Source organism: Carettochelys insculpta, chromosome 2 (assembly GCF_033958435.1).
Source record: "Carettochelys insculpta isolate YL-2023 chromosome 2, ASM3395843v1, whole genome shotgun sequence".
Lineage (NCBI taxonomy): Eukaryota > Metazoa > Chordata > Testudines > Carettochelyidae > Carettochelys > Carettochelys insculpta.
In genome coordinates this window covers 253,925,098-253,941,290 of record NC_134138.1, presented here as the reverse complement: position 1 = coordinate 253,941,290, position 16,193 = coordinate 253,925,098, and the positions used below count along the sequence as shown (strand labels likewise).

The 16,193-nt window shown below is 53.2% G+C and overlaps 1 long non-coding RNA gene across 2 annotated transcripts in view; it reads right to left on the bottom strand.

Moving 5' to 3' along the window:
- Nucleotides 1–15,786, bottom strand: part of LOC142008930 (uncharacterized) — a 49,202-nt gene extending 33,416 nt beyond the window's left edge. For both annotated transcript variants that reach the window (XR_012644274.1, XR_012644273.1), the window contains exons 1-3: nt 15,095–15,786; nt 2,644–2,777; nt 2,010–2,125 (exon numbers count right to left, since the gene is read on the bottom strand). This is a non-coding gene — a long non-coding RNA (uncharacterized LOC142008930). The remainder of the gene's footprint in view (nt 1–2,009; nt 2,126–2,643; nt 2,778–15,094) is intronic.
- Between the last annotated feature and the right edge of the window lie 407 nt (nt 15,787–16,193).

Sequence of the window (16,193 nt, the reverse complement as noted above, 5' to 3'; positions counted from 1 at the left end):
TGTGGGCTCAAGGTTTAAAAGGTATTTTGTTTCCTTCCTGCCCCAGGAGGAGGAGGATCTCAAACAAATTTATGGGCTGCTAGTGAACCAGTCAGTTCACTCTTGTCACACTCATGGCCTATGCCTATGCCTGTGTTACGTGCAGTGATGGCTCCATAAGGCAATTATGTTCATCCTTCTGCCTCAGCATCTGCTGAACAGCAAGTATCTTCCTCAATATTCTAAAGCTAGAAGATTTTCAGTCTCCCTTGTCCTATGTGCTTCTGCCCACTCTGTCATCTCTACTGCTAAAGCTGTTGGATTTCTCAAGCTCCTTCTTACTTACTACTCCAAAGCCCCCACACAAAACTAATGCAGGGTGGCAAGTTGAACACTTCCAATACAGATACAAAATATAATAAATATATGGTGATACACATCTCATAGAACTGGAAGGGACCTTGGGAGGTCATTGAGTCCAGCCCCCTGCCCTCTTAGCAGGCCCAAGCACCCTCCTTGACAGTTTTTTTTTAAACTTTTGGCCCCACGCCCCTAAACAGCCTCCTCACAGATCAAGCTCACAAGCCTGGGTTTGGCAGGCCAATGCTCAGACCCCTTAGCTATCCCTTCCCTTGCATGACAGGACACAATCAAACTCTCCCATTAGTACTATAGCCTACTACCATGCTCAGCTAACGGAGCTGCTCTTGCAGCCCAAGTGATAGCACTCTATAGTTTGGCCATGAAGGTCCTGCCAATATTTTGCACTGTGGTGGGGCAGGGGAGAGTCACATCATGTGCCATTCATGTATAAGACAGTGGTCGAGGGCTGGATGTTAACATGCCTGAATGTGCCTTTGGATTTTAGGGCTTGGTCCTACCAACACAGAAGGGAACTGGACTTGACCTCCTGGGGTCCCTTCTGGCCCTATGAGGGGTGTGTGTGTTTCCACTGTATTCCAATCTTGGAGTGGACAGTACATTTTGGTGCCCCCAAAAGGTTCTGTGTCATTCCTCCCCGGGCTGCTTCCTGCCAGATAGCACAAAGACATAAAAACAAAATAAGTCAAAGGATAAAGCCCAGACCCTGCGAGCATTCAGAGTCATTTTTGCCCTCAGTAGATGAAGTAGATTCTCAATAGTCAAAAGCCCCAGGGAGCTGTATCTCACATAAAGCTTCTTCTGACTCAGGAAGTACATAGGTCTACTCACCTCCACAGGCCACTCTGGAGCCTTCTCAAGCTCCTCCTCCAGCCATGCATGCTCTTTTAGATATGGTGGAGATGCCTTGGCCGAAAGTAGCTCTTTAACCCCTTCATTCCCAGACTACAACCCATCACAACACAGGTTTCTATTTTCTAGTCTTTGAAGACCCACTGCAAGTCCCATTATAAATACAGTCTCCTTAAGTTGGAAGGTATTAAAAATAAACCTCCATATTAGTATCTCACATGGAATCCTGGCAAGTCACCCCCCCTGGTTTTAATTCTTGGTTCAGTGGTGTTAGATTTGTGTTTACAAGTAAACTATTTGTTGGTTACTAACGCTAGCCTTCTTCGTCTCAGGTGAGAGCAGACTAAGAAATATTGGTGATGAGTGGATTGATGAGGGTACAGTCATGCATGCTTTACTTTTTCTAAGCAGTCTCTGTTGCACTTTTCAGCCCAAAATAAACAGGAACATAAAACGTATCACTTGCCGCTGGAGGCCACACCAAAACTCTCCTTGTGGGCCTGCTCTCCAGTATCAGTGCCCCCACTTCAATAGTAAGGTAAGGTGAAAGCTCTGTTGTCTGTCTATGGTATCCAAATGGTGACTAACAAAACTTGGCTACTGAGTGGGAACACTTGAGAAATAGAATTCATCCTCAGACTTCTCTCTGCATCCAACAGTAAAAAATAAAGTTCTTTTTGTCAATTTAGCTAAAACAATATTTCACCTTCCCCCCACTGCCCCTCAATTTTCAACCAGGCAATTTCCAGGTTTTCCCCTAAACTTCTGAGTCTTTTTGCTTCGACATGAAAACTCACCACTTTCCATTTGATTTCTCAGAGCTGTTAATTGCCTCCAGTAGGGTGTTACATCTTAAGGCATGAAGTGGTATCCTCATAATTCAGCAACTCAAGACTGAGCCAAAATGTGTTCTCTGAAAATGCAGTGGTTTCAAAATTTACAAATACTTATTTCTGAGGGCAACATAATTTCTCTTTTTGCTACAATGACCAGGCAAATTCATCAAGAAAATTATGACTATGGGATATGCATGATACACTAAATATTTTACACATTTCCAAAAGACTTTGTAAACATTAGAAGCCAGATCCTGTCACCCTTACCCACAATGTAATCTGTACTGAATAGTGAAATAAGTGGACCTACTCAGAAAACAAATAAGGGTATGAAAATCTGGTTCTAAGTCATTAACTGTCACAGTGCCTCATTAAACCAGTTTTCATTGTATATATTTTGCAGATGGGGAAGCCAAAGCACAGCCATCAAGGCACTTCTGCAAGGTCACACATCAAAATCAATGAAAGGGGCAAGAAAAAAATATCCAAAAGCAATGATTTCAGATCCCCAGTTTAGTTAAGAGATTTTCCAAGGCACAAAGGGCATTTAGCAACCGAGCAATTGATGGAAAACCAACAGGAATTGATCATTTACCTCCCATTTTTTCTTTTTTAAAAAATTTCCTCTTGCTCTCTGCACAGTAAGGATAATGTAGAGATAGTAACCATGTATGGTTGAGGCAGGAAAGCTTTTTAATTCATACATTGGTCATATATCTGATGACAAACCTGTATACAGATGAGAGGAAAATTAGTTAAGAAAAAATGCTCTCACAACATCCAAAAGCTTGAACTACTATACCCTTCACACAGCAAGGAGCTCAGAATTTACTCAAACTCACCTTGCAAAGGCATCCCTTTCTCCTGTACTCCTTTCTAAGCAGGCATTTCCCGCTTTATATTGACTACCTCAATGCTCCTGAGTTAGGTCTCATCAGTTTTATTTTTTGCAGCCTTGTTATGACACCCCCCCCCACCCACCCCCACCCCCCCCGCAAGTAAAACATGTAATTAGTAGCTAATGAATGCAGCTTTTTTACCATGCCTGTGTTTTGGTGCAAGAAACATTGATATTCAATGGAAAACCAGTGAAAAGCCAACTCTCGCCACCTCCCGATGAAGTGTAAGTATTTAATTTATAACTCTACAGTGCTGGTAGTTGTAATGGGAGCTGTGAATGCTCAGCATCTGTGATAATCAGACCACTTTCTATGTGGCGTTATATGATTTCCAGGTGACTGACTTTACCATGTGGAAGTATTGTCTTGACTTACTTCCAGTGTACTTTTCAACTCACAGGCTACGTCTACAATAGCACACTACGTCGAAGTAGCCTATTTCAACTTAAGAACATTGAAATAGGCTACTTCGAAGCGTATCGTCTACACGTCCTCCAGGGCTTGTGCTGTCGACGTTCAACATCAAAGTAGCGACAGGAAACATCAAAAGGAGCTGCCCTGGAAGGAAACGCAGAGCGTTCACACACACAAGCGCTCCCTGTCGAAATAAGGGGCCAGGAAAACCCGCGGACCAGGTCACAGGTTGGACTAGCCCTTCCGGGGCAACAGCAAGCTGCTCCTTTAAAGGGCCCCTCCCAGACACACCCGGCCTGCACAGCACGAGTCCACAGGGTACTCTCCACATCTCGCAGACCAAGTCACAGCAAATATGGATCCCCAGCAGCAGCAGCAGAAGCAGCAGCAGGAAGAGGAGGCCCTCCAGGTAGTCATCCAAGGAGCAAGCGCCCTGCTAGGTGCTGCCCGGGAGGCCGCCCAGTGGTTCCTGCCAGAGGAGCTCTCCCCGGGGGCAGACAGGGACACCCCTGACCACCGGGCTCCCCTCTTCCTCCCCCACCTGCTGCTCCCCCGCCTGTAGAGCTACCCCATCAGCTCTGACTGGTGGGAGCAGCTGGTCACGTGGGAGTGGGATGACAACCAGTGGCTTCAGAACTTCCGGATGCGTGAGCAGACCTTCCTGGAGCTCTACAAGTGGCTCACCCCCACACTGAGGCACCAGGACACCCGGATGCGGCGCGCTCTCCCCGTCAAGAGGGGGGTCACAATAGCTGTCTGGAAGCTGGCCACTGCAGACAGCTACTGGTCCGTGGGACACCAGTTTGGAGTGGGAAAGGCCACGGTTGGGGCCGTCATCATGGAGGTAAGAAGATCTGGGCACACACCCACAGGGGGCGGAGGGGGCTGGGTATGGGGCTGGGGAGGGATAGGTGCTGGGGAGTGAGGAACTGGGCAGGGGGGTACCTGGGGAGGTGCCTGGGAGGGGTGTCTGAGGGGAGGGCCCTGGGGCACCCTACACACCCTCATGGGCGCCTGTGTTCCCTCCCCACAGGTGGTCCATGCGCCCAATGCCATGCTGCTCTAGCGGGTCATCCGACTCGGGGACCGGGACACAGCCGTCACCGGATTCGCCGCCATGGGGTTCCCAAACTGCTTCGGGGGCCCTGGACGGGACCCACATCCCCATCCGCGCCCCGGACCACAGCGGAGGAAGATATATAAACCACAGGAGCTACCACTCCATGGTCTTGCAGGCCATGGTGGACAGTCGGGGCTGCTTCCAGGACATGTACGTGGGCTGGCCCGGCTGCACACACAATGCCCATGTTTTTAGGAACTCGGGCCTGTGCCACCAGCTGGAGGTGGGGACCTACATTCCCCAGAGGGAGATCTCTCTGTGAGACACCACCATGCCCCTCTGCCTTGTGGCGGATGCTGCCTACCCCCTCCAGCCCTGGCTCATGCACCCGTACACCAGCCACCTCAACACCAGCCAGGAGCGGTTCAACGCCCATCTGAACCACGCCCGCCAGGTGGTGGAAAGGACCTTCGGCCATCTGAAGGGCCGCTGGCGGTGCCTCCTTGCCTGCCTGGACATCAGCCTCCATAACTTCCCCCAGGTTGTGGGCGCGTGCTGCATGCTCTACAACATTGTCAAGAGCAAGGCGGAGGCTTTCATCCAGGGGTGGGTGGTCGATGCTGGCACAGGCTTCCCCCAACCAGCTGCCACACCCAGCCTCCAGGCCCACCGTGAGAGGGTATGGGTCCTTGAGGCCCTGCGGGCCCACTTCGCTCAGGGAGACCCCTGAGCAACTCCCTGGCCTTCACCAGAGGGCCCACACACACACAGCCCACACCGCCCCCAACACCCACACGCCACCCCCTGAACAAGCACACGCCTCCAGTTATTTGGAAAATAGAACCTTTTTTTTGAAAACTGCTAACTTTATTTTGTGCACAACAGAAATTGCAACCAATATACAAAGGGGGACAACTATATATATGGGGGACAACTATATACATGGGGGCCCGGCAGACAGCTCGGCCATTGGCCCATCAGTCCAGGGTGGGGATAGAGGGGTGTGAGCCCTGGCGGGTGCAGCTCACAACGCCTCCCCCCTGTGTCCACGGTCCCTGGCATGACTGGCTGGGGGCTGGGAAGACCGGCAAGTAGAGCCAGGATGCCTCCACTGGCCATTCTTCAGCCCCAGTGAGCTCTGGTCCTGGGGAACTTGCAGGTGTCATGGCAGGTGCGGCAGCAGATGGGACAGCAGGAGGCAAGGTGGGTGGGGCGGCAGGTGGGGCAGCAGGTGGCAAGGCAGGCAGCGAGGCAGGTGGGGCGGCAGGCAGCACGGCAGTAGAGGCGTCCGGTGGAGCGGTGGGGAGGGCGGCCCAGGGGGCAGCGGGGGTGGGAACTGGGCAACGGCCTCCCGGATCGATCTAGCTATGTCACAGAACACCCCCATGAAATCCTTCCATGCTGCCCACCACCAGGTGGACTCCTCCCTGTTGAAGCAGAGTCTCTCCTCCTCCACCTCCATCTTTCGCCTGAGAGCTGCCAGAAGCTGGGGGTCCACAGGGGCCATCCCCAGGGTCCAGTGGTGTCAGGACCGTCCTGCTGGCCTTGGGGTTGTCTCTGGGCGCTGGCGGTGGCTGACCTCCAGCAGGCTGTCAGGGACAACAGTGGGTGCCTGGCTACCGGGGGCATCGGATGGTGCAGCTGCAGAGAGGGAGAGAGGGAAGGGAAGGCTGTTAGTACCGTGCCCTGGCCCATGGCCCCTTCCCCCTTCCCCCCTTGGGTGCTGGGTCTCTGACCCCATCAGTGGGTGTGATGTCCCTGTTGGCTGTCCCCATAGCATTGTCCCACCACCCCCAGGGTTAAGGCACAGTGCTGTCCATGGATGCGGGTGCTGACAGGCACTGATGGCCATGCCGCCATCCTGGGACCGTGCTGTGGCTGGGCAGTTGTGGGCTGGGGTCCACTGGGGGTGTGTGAGGCTCCTGGTCGGTCATTCCTGGTGCCCCCGCCCTGTGGCCCGTGGGTGTGTCACCCGGGGGGTATGTACCTGACGGTCCATTGGCACAGTCGGGGGAAGCCTGGTGGGTGGATGCCTGGCTCGTGCTCCGGGAGGTGAGGTCTATGAGGAGCGCCCCCTCCTTGCTGCTGGACCCGTCCTCCACTGTCCCAAGGGGGGTGGTTCCTCAGGTGGGCCCCGGGGTGCGGGGCTGGTCTCCGGGCCAGACTCCGGCTCCGAGGCCTGCTGGGGCTCATCAGCCGTGGTGTCAAGGGTGGCCGGGGGTGGAGGAGGTGTCCCGGGGGCCCAGGATGGCCCTGAGCTCTCTGTAGTAGGGGCAAGCAGTGGGGGCAGCCCCAGACCAGCTGGCCGAGTACCGGGCCCAGGAATACCCCTGCCACAACTCCTTCAGCTTACTCTGGACGTGATCCGGAGCGCAGAGAGGGTAACCCTGGGCAGCCAGGCCCTCAGCCAGTCGGGCAAATGCTTCTGCATTCCACCGCTTGCTCCCCAACACATGGAGCACCTCCTCTTCACCCCAGAGCCCCAGCAGGTCTCGGAGCTCGGCCTGTGACCAGGAGGGGCCCCATCTCTTTTTGGCCCGCCGCTTGGCTGCTGGGGGTGCCTGGGTCCCCTCAGGAGGGAAGCCCTGGGGGCGCTCAGGGGGCTGGCTCGATGCCATGGATGGTGCGTAGATGGGTTGGGGTCTGTAGAGGGCGTACAGGGCTAGCACGTGCACGTGCTGCTGCCTGCATGCTCTTAGCTTCCTGCCACAGGAAATCCGGGTCCGTGGTGCTTTAAAGGCTGCTGTGCGCGGGAACCATAGACCCCGGCAGAGGCTGGATGGAGCATCTCAACCCCTCAGCTGATGGCCGCCATGGAGAACCCTGCTATTTCGAAGTAGCGGGACTCAGATCGTCTACACACACCCTACTTCGACATTCAACGTCAAAGTAGGGCGCTATTCCCATCTTCGGATGGGAATAGCGATTTTGATGTCTTGCCACCTAACGTCAATTTCAACGTCAAAATACCGCACAGCGCGTGTAGATGCAACGGGTGCTATTTCGACATTGTGCTGGCTACTTCAAAATAGCAGGCTATTGTAGATGCGCCCACAATGATGGAGGGCCTTCCAACCTCTCACCTCCCTCCCACTTGTGTGTTTAAAGATAACTGACAGATGTCATCCTTGGGTTTCCTTGTGACTTGACATGCTGATGCACTGCTATAGGAGGGAGCCAATCACCTGCATGCACTCATTAGCCATGTCTACACGTGCACGCTACTTCGAAGTAGCGGCACTAACTTCGAAATAGCGCCCATCACGGCTACACGTGTTGGGCGCTATTTCGATGTTAACATCGACGTTAGGCGGCGAGACGTCGAAGCCGCTATCCTCATCAGGAGATAGGAATAGCGCCCTACTTAGACGTTCAACGTCGAAGTAGGGACCGTGTAGTTGTTGCATGTCCCACAACGTCGAAATTGCGGGGTCCTCCATGGCAGCCATCAGCTGAGGGGTTGAGAGACTCTCTCTCCAGCCCCTCAGCTCAATGGTGGCCGCATGGAGCGGCCCCTTAAAGGTCCCCTCCCCCTCCCTTCCTGTGCAGGAAGCTGAGGGAACATGCAGGCAGCAGCTCAGACACACGGCCAGCCTGCACGTCCCTCAGCAGCCACAGGACCCTCAATGGCTGCCCGGAAGCCCCCCCAGCGCCCCCAGGGGACCCCCCCCCCAAGTGGAGCCAGGGCAGCCAGCCCAGCCAGGCGGGCAGCCAGGCTGGCAAGCGGCAGCGGGGCCCCTCCTGGACGGAGGCCGAGCTGCGGGACCTGCTGGGGCTCTGGAGTGAGGAGGAGGTGCTCCAGGTAATGGGGAGCAAGAGGCGGAACGCAGATGCATTCGCTCGGCTGGCCGATGGCCTGGCTGCCCGGGGTCACCCTGCCCGCACTCCTGATCACGTCAGGAGTAAGGTGAAGGAGCTGCGGCAGGGTTATGCCCGGGCCCGGGATGCGGCCGGCTGATCTGGAGCCGCCACCGTCACTTGCCCCTTTTACAGGGAGCTCAGGGACATCCTGGGCCCCCGGCACACCTCCTCCCCTCCAGGCACCCTTGGTACTTCGGCCGACGAGCCCCAGCAGGCCCTGCAGCCGGAGTGCATCCCGGAGGTAAGCCCCGCACCCTGGGGGCCCCCCCCGGAGCCCACCCCCGGGCCATCGCAGCAGGAGGAGGAGGAGGAGGAGGAGGGGGGCTCCTCCTCCGCAGAATCCGGGCTGCAGCTCCTCCTCCTGCCATCCCGGAGCAGCAGCCGGGCCTCCACCCCCCGGGGATCTCCGGACCGTGGGAGTGGACCAACAGGTATGTACCCACCTCTGGTGTACACCCCTGGGCTTGAGGGGTGGGGGTAATAGATATGTGTCCAGGGCCCCCGACATGCTTACATGGCCATGGCCCCAAGGATAGCAGGGCCATGTCCCTCACAGCAGTGCATCAGCCCCTGCCCCCCCCCACCCTGCACAACAGTGCCATGCCCCATCCCCGGGGCAGGGGGGAGCAGAACCTCGAGGGGCCCCTGGGAGGAGGGGGTGGGACACCCCGCAGCAGCAGCAGCAGCAGCAGCATGTGATGGAGTGGGGGGAGTGCAAAAGGGAGACTCAGGCTACATATGAGCACCAAGAGCCAAATAGCTCCCAGGGGCAAAGGAGGATCCTGGGGCTACAGCTGGCAGGTGACACCTCTGCCCTGAACAAACAGGAGGGAGGAGCCGAGCTGGCTTTGAATCGGGGGGGGGGCGGGGGCCACAGGTAGAGGCTAGGGGAAGGGAGAGCTGGAAGGCAGCCAGCCTGAGGAGGGGGAAAGCTGCATCCCAGAGGGGCACCCCTTGGGGTCTTCTCCCCACGACGGCTTGGAAGGACTGTCTCTTCTGACATCTGGTGCTGTCACTCCTGGGAGAAACTGGGCATCTGTGGTCTAAGAAACCTTTCCTGTCAGACCCTGCGGAGTGAAGTGAGAGTCGCTCCCACCAGGGGACGGGGTGCAGTGCAGGGGGACCCCTGATCCCCATCCATCACAGCAGCATCTCCCGGGGACGGGGATGGGGAACCTGCAGCACAGGGCTGGGGGGACAAAGGCCACGGCTTGGGGCCCACACTAACCCCTGTCTCCATTCTTCTTCCCCCCGCTCCTCTCCTGTGTCCCGCAGCTGCACCATCGGAAGGGCCGGAAGAGAGTGCCGGCGAGGCATCAGTGGTCCCAGAGACCCCTCCGGGGCCATCGCTCCAGGCAAGTCCCTCGGCCGAGGACCGACCGGCCCCACGGCGGGCTAGACAGCGGACCCCGCGCCACCACCAGCCAACGGCGACGGAACCCCAGCTGCTGGCCATCCACCGTCGGCAGCTGGAGGTGGCGGAGCAGTGCCTGTGGGTGGAGCAACGCTGCCTCGAACTGCAGGAGCGGGCGCTGGCCTGGCGCCAAGAGGCATGGGGGGGCCTACATGGACACTTTCAACCGCCTGGTGGACTACCTGGCCCCCCATGCCACACCGGCCACCGCAGCGCCCGGCCTGCCTGCTCCACCCGCCGCACCACCAGCTGCTCCGCATGTCGCCGTCCCGTCCACCGTCACCCCGCCACCCACCACCGAGGGCCGGAGCGCCGAGGGACCCCTGGAGCCAGCTGAGACTCACCGGGCATATCTTCCGGTCTGCCCCGCCCCCAGCCAGCCCCGGACAGGGCTGCGGCCACGGCGGGGCTCCCAGCCGCCCACACCCAGTGCCAGACTTTAGGGGCGAGGGGCCCGGGACGTGCCCCACCCCCCGTTATATAGTTGTGACTTATTAATTTGTGCCCCCCGTTTGCCCCGTCCCCCCCAAGTAAATAGTTCTCCCCTTTATCATCCCTGGTTTTCTTCTTATTAGTGAACAAACTTTTTTATTACTATTGTTTTATTTGTACACATTACTTTTGTTACACACATGTTGTATATAGTTTGTTCTTGTTTTATTTATAGTTAAAAAAAAAAAGTTCTAAAAGAAAAAGCAATTTAAGTTCAGCCACAAATGCATGCTGTCATTTGTCCAGGAAAAGTGGGGGCAGGGTGCGGTTGGGTGCTCCATGGTGTGGTTGTTGGGCAGGGAGTGTTGTGGAGCAAGGGGTGGGCAGTAGGGGGCCTGGCAGAGTTTACCCCGTGGCCTCATCATCGAAGTGGGCCTGCAGGGCCTCCCGGACCCGGGTCCCTTCGGGGGTCCACCTGCCGACTGGGGGCAGCGGGTGGCTGCACATCGGCCCTGCCGGCCTCCACAGCCCAGCCCTGGAAAAAGGCCTCCCCCTTGCTCTCCACCAAATTGTGCAGGGCGCAGCAGGCACCCACAATCAGGGGAATGTTGTTGGGGCCCACATCCAGGTGGGTCAGGAGACATCTCCAGCGTCCTTTCAGGCGGTCAAATGAGCGCTCCACCACCTGGCGCGCATGGTTCAGGCACTGGTTGAAGCGCTTCTGGCTAGCGGAGAGATAGCCCGTGTACGGGTGCATGAGCCAGGGCCGGAGGGGGTATGCCGCATCTGCGATGACGCAGAGGGGCATGGTGGTGTCCCCCACAGGGATCTCCCGCTGGGGGATGTAGGTCCCTGCCTCCAGCCGGCGGCACAGACCCGAGTTCCGGAAAACCCAGGCATCGTGGGTGCTGCCAGGCCAGCCCACATAAATGTCCTGGAAATGGCCCCGGCTGTCCACCAAGGCCTGGAGGACCACAGAATGGTAGCCCTTGCGATTGATGTAGCGTCCTCCACTGTGATGCGCGGCGCGGATGGGGATGTGAGTCCCATCCAGAGCCCCGAAGCAACTGGGGAAGCCCAGGGTGGCAAAGCCCGCGATGGTGGCATCTGGATCCCCCAGCCTCACGAGCCTGTGCAGGAGCATGGTGTTGATGGCACGCACAACCTGCAGGGAAAGCACATGGGAGAGCACCAATGAGGGGTGAGCAGGGTGTGCGTGGCCCTGCCCTGCCCTGCCCTCCCCTCCTCTGCCCGAGCCCCCCTCCCCTGCCCTGCCCTCCCCCCGTGGGTCCTCTTACCTCCATGAGGACAGCCCCGATGGTGGCCTTGCCGACACCAAACTCCTGTCCCACAGATCGGTAGCTGTCTGGAGTGGCCAGCTTCCAGACAGCGATGCCAACCCGTTTCTCCACAGGGAGGGCACGCCGCATGGCAGTGTCCTGGTGCCTGAGTGCAGGGGTGAGCCACTGGCACAGCTCCATAAATGTCTGCCGGCTCATCCTGAAGTTCCTGAGCCAGCGGTCGTCGTCCCACTCCTCAAGCACCAGCCGCTCCCACCAGTCGGTGCTGGTGGGGTAGCTCCACAGCCACCGGCGTGTGAGGTGGGCGGGAGGTGGGGTGCTGCAGGGTTAGGGGTTGAGCCCTGCTGCCCTGGGGGCAGCTCCTCCTCCGGTGTAGCAAGGAGGTGCTCAGCTGCCTCCCGCATGGCATGGATCAGGGCGAGCCCTGCTCCTGCCGGGAGGGCTGGGTGGACCTCTGGCTGCTGCTGCTGCTGCTGCTGCTGCTGCTGGGGGACCATGCCTGCGTCGCCCGGGGTCTGTGTGCCTATGGCTCCTCAGACCGCGTGCTGTGCAGGCTGAGTGTGTCCGGGAGGGGCCCTTTAACGGAGCGGCTAGCTGTTGCCCTGGAAGCGCTAGTCCGCCATGTGACCCTGTCTGCAGCTGTGCCTGGCATCCCTATTTCGATGTGTGCTACTTTGGCGTGTAGACGTTCCCTCGCTGCGCCTATTTCCATGTGGTGCTGCGCAACGTCGAAGTTGAACATCGACGTTGCCAGCCCTGGAGGACGTGTAGACATTATTCATCGAAATAGACTATTTTGATGTTGCTACATCGAAATAAGCTATTTCGATGTAGGCTTCACGTGTAGACGTAGCCATTATGATGCAGATCAGAGTTAGTTATCATGCCCTTAGGATTAGAGAGACAATAACAATCACAAGTAGCTAATAAGTTGGAAATACTTCATATGACTTGGAACTTTTATGAATATTTTACTTCAGAACCTTTTAAGTCAGGAGTAGACAATAATTTTTGATAGATGCCCACTCTAAAATTTGGGTAAGTAATCGAGTGCTGCACTCTTCTATGGAGCGGGGTGAGATCTGGGCAAAGGTTGAGTGCAGAAGGGAGTTTGGGTAGGAGTTTGGAGTGCAGGAGATGGCATGGGGATAAGGGAAGGGGTTGTGCCTTGGGGCAGGATATTGGCATGCAGGATCCAAGGGGAGTACGGGTGCAGGAGAGGACTCTGGCCTGGGGGAGGGTACACCAAGGGTGCAGGGTCTGAGAGGGAGTTGTGACCTGGACAGAAGGGGATGCAAAGAGTATGGGTGGTGGCTTAGGGCACTAGGAAGTGGTAACTTGAAGTAGGCAGCTGGGGTGCTGATTCTGACCGGAAGTTGCTTACCCAGGTGTCTCCTGACCAGCAGGATCCTCAGGCAGGCTCCCTGCTTGCCACAGCCCCAGGCTGTTCAAAGTGGCTGGCTGCTGGGGCCATGTGCCTCTCTGGCAGACCATATCTTGTCCTCCCCCAAGTCTAAGTGCTACCAGTCTGGTTTTGAATTTGACCTACTGTGGAAGGAGCTCAGTATAGGTCATGAGAATAACTTCTTTATTTTAGTTGTGTAAGGTTGATTGCTGATGCATCTCCTCACATCTATGGTAATTTCCCTTTGACTGTATCACTCAGTCAGGCTTTCTGCTGGGCTGCAGATGTCAAGATTTGTTTTTCTCTTTTGAGATCTGAGTATGTATTCCTATTACCCAGTGCTTTGGGGGCAGAAGAGTGGATTATAACTAAAAATTAAAAAAAAATGGAACTATTGCCCCCATTGAATCATGGGAGCTGTAGTTCGGATGCCTCGTGCCCACATTTCTGATATGGACCAGATTCCCCGGCCAGATTCTATCTCCCACAAGGTAGCACAGCAGCTCAGCAAGTGGGGAGAGCCTGATGCCTCATGGACGACATATTCCAGACAACAAACTTTGCTCATAAATGAGAATGGGGACATGAGGCACTTGAACTATAGGTCCCACAGGGCACCACAGCAGTATTGCCAAATCAAAATGTTCTATTTTACAGTTTTCCCCAAAAGGTCAAAATTTCTGCAGAAAAAAAATTCCAAACAGCTCAACTTAAGGTGTTTCTCATCAAGTCCCATCTCCGTCCCGAACGTTCACATTATTCATAATTTAGACAGTAACCAGAACACCATGAATGATTTAATCCACCAGATACTGAGCATTTTGTAAAGTTACTACCATAGATTTTCCTGGAAAATGACCCCTGTTCAGATGAACATGGTGTTTTTTGTTTGTTTGTTTGTTTTTAGTGGAGAGATCCTTTGGTTGAATTTGCATAGCTCTTGTTTTACATGAAGACAGATTATCAAACACTTTTTTTCTAAAGGCAAATGTACCCTAATTCTCCAAATAGAAGATGAAGTTTTTGTTTTATTTTCTTGACTGTAAATCTCTGGCTTGTTTGTTAGCAGTCAGATAGTAAAAATAATGAAATCTTCAGCCCGAATGAATTATGTAACAACAGGTAAATCTGTGATATTAATCACAGACTGCAAATAAGACCAGAACTGATTTTTTCAAAACTCTACACAAATTTGTTGCCCACAGATGTTTTGAAAATAGAGATGGCAAATTTTGAATTTCATGGTATTATGGAATGAAGCGGTCTTTCTTTAAATTAAGTACTGAATGTAGTGATTTTGAGAGGTGCTCTATAGGCAGTCCTGGAAACTAAGGACAATTTTTTCAAACTTGAGTGTCTTAAATTAGGCTCCTAAACCCATGTTTATGTCAACTTAATAACAGGCCTTATTTCCACAGGTGATGTACTTCTACAACTGCCCTTGAAGTTAATGGAGGCTGCAGGTGCTCCATGCTGCTAAAAATCATGCCATTTATCTAAGAGGCTTAATTAGAGATGGGGGCAACTAACTCTAGGCATTCACATTTGAAAATTTTTGTAGAGATTTGAATTATTTTTAAAATGTATTTTTATAGTGAAACTCTTTCTATCCTTTGTCACTTCACTGATTTAAATCCACCTATGACCCACTGTTTCCTGGAGTCTGATACACATCTTTGTCTATTTCATTGTAATGCACAAGTTTTCAGCATGCTTTTGTGGGGCTCAACTCCTACCTGGAAAGAAGGAAATGCAAGAGCTACTTTGCAAATCACAACTGCAGAGCTTTAATGTAGGCATTTCTCTGACTACAAAATAAACAAGGTCATATTCTGCCCATAGTTAACCTCGTGCACTTCATGAACATTGGTGGAACTGCATATCCATTAATAGGAGAAGAATTTGGCCTCCAATTGCTTGAGGTTAAATGCTAAAATGGTAATTTTGGTCAGCTGTTCTAGGATTTTGGTACCTTTTTTTTAACCTCAGTGTTGATCCACAGGGCATTATCATTACATTTCTGTCTCACTTTTCAATTGAAAGACAGACTTCCTGCTGGAGAGACATAATTATTTAACCGGATCCATTCATCCTGGCACTGATTTGTTTTACTCTTGTTCTTGACAACCAGCAGCAACTTCAGGTAATTGTTTCTTTTCTCATTTGGCTAATTCTTTCAGAACACTTTAGCAAATTAACCTATGTAAGCCACTGCTAGTAAACACAGGATCTCCTGAAAGGATTTACAAAACCAAAGTACCTCAGATTTTCCAGGCAATCCTTGTTTTGCTTTGGTTTTGTCTTGTGCACACTTAGAGAAAAGGCTCAGGAAACAAGCTGGAATTTTTCATTCCTCATCAGCCAAGAGCTGTAAGCAGATAATGAGAGATTCATAGTTAAGAGGGGTTCTTTTATACAAGATATAAATTAAGAAGAATAATGTTACCTCAGTCTTTGGGCTACATAATAAAAGTAAAATCTATCAGGCCATTACCTACTGTTACTACAACTATCTCCACGCATTAAAACTTTTGGACAGTGATCCATCTGGAAATTGTCTTTTCTCTTACAAAGACTCAGTTTTGGCTGTGACTTGGTTAGAGTTTAGCATATTGTCATTTAAGCCACAGTATCGCCTGCTTAATAGCATACCTGAGAACCCTCTCCACAATGTCAGTAATAGAGTTAATGTACGCTACACAGCATGCTGTTGTCAAGCAGAAGTTATGAGCATGAGGTAGGACTCACTGGGTAAAAACAAACATGTGGCCTTTGTTATGCAGGTCACCATATTAAATGATCAAAATGGTCCCTTATGGACTATGAATGAAGTGTATTCAACAAAGAAGAGTTCAAGAGACACCTTCCCTCTCTTAAGCTAGCTTCAAAAACTACTCTCTAAAATGGCAGTAAAACAACATTAAACTTTGTGAAGTGGACCCAAACCACATTAACCCCCTTTGAAATTGCAGTAAGAGCCCAATCTGAAGTTGACTGTCATCAGTGGACTGACTCCAGTGGATTTCAGTGTGTTGTGGATCAGTGTGACAAGTTAATTAATAAAACAACAAGGAGTCCTGTGGCGCCTTAAAGACTAACATAATTATTTGGGCATAAGCCTTCATGGGTAAAAAACACTTTGTAACGCTCGATGCATCTAGCAATGTGGTTTTTGCCCATGAAAGCTTATGCCCAAATAAATGTGTTAGTCTTGAAGGTGCCATGGGACTCCTCGTTTTTGCAGATACAGACTAATATGGCTACCTCTCTGAAAGCGAACTAATAACTTTCTTCACAAATACAAACTTTCAGTGTCCTAACTGGAATTGAAACTTCACTTATCTTCACCCGCATTTTCT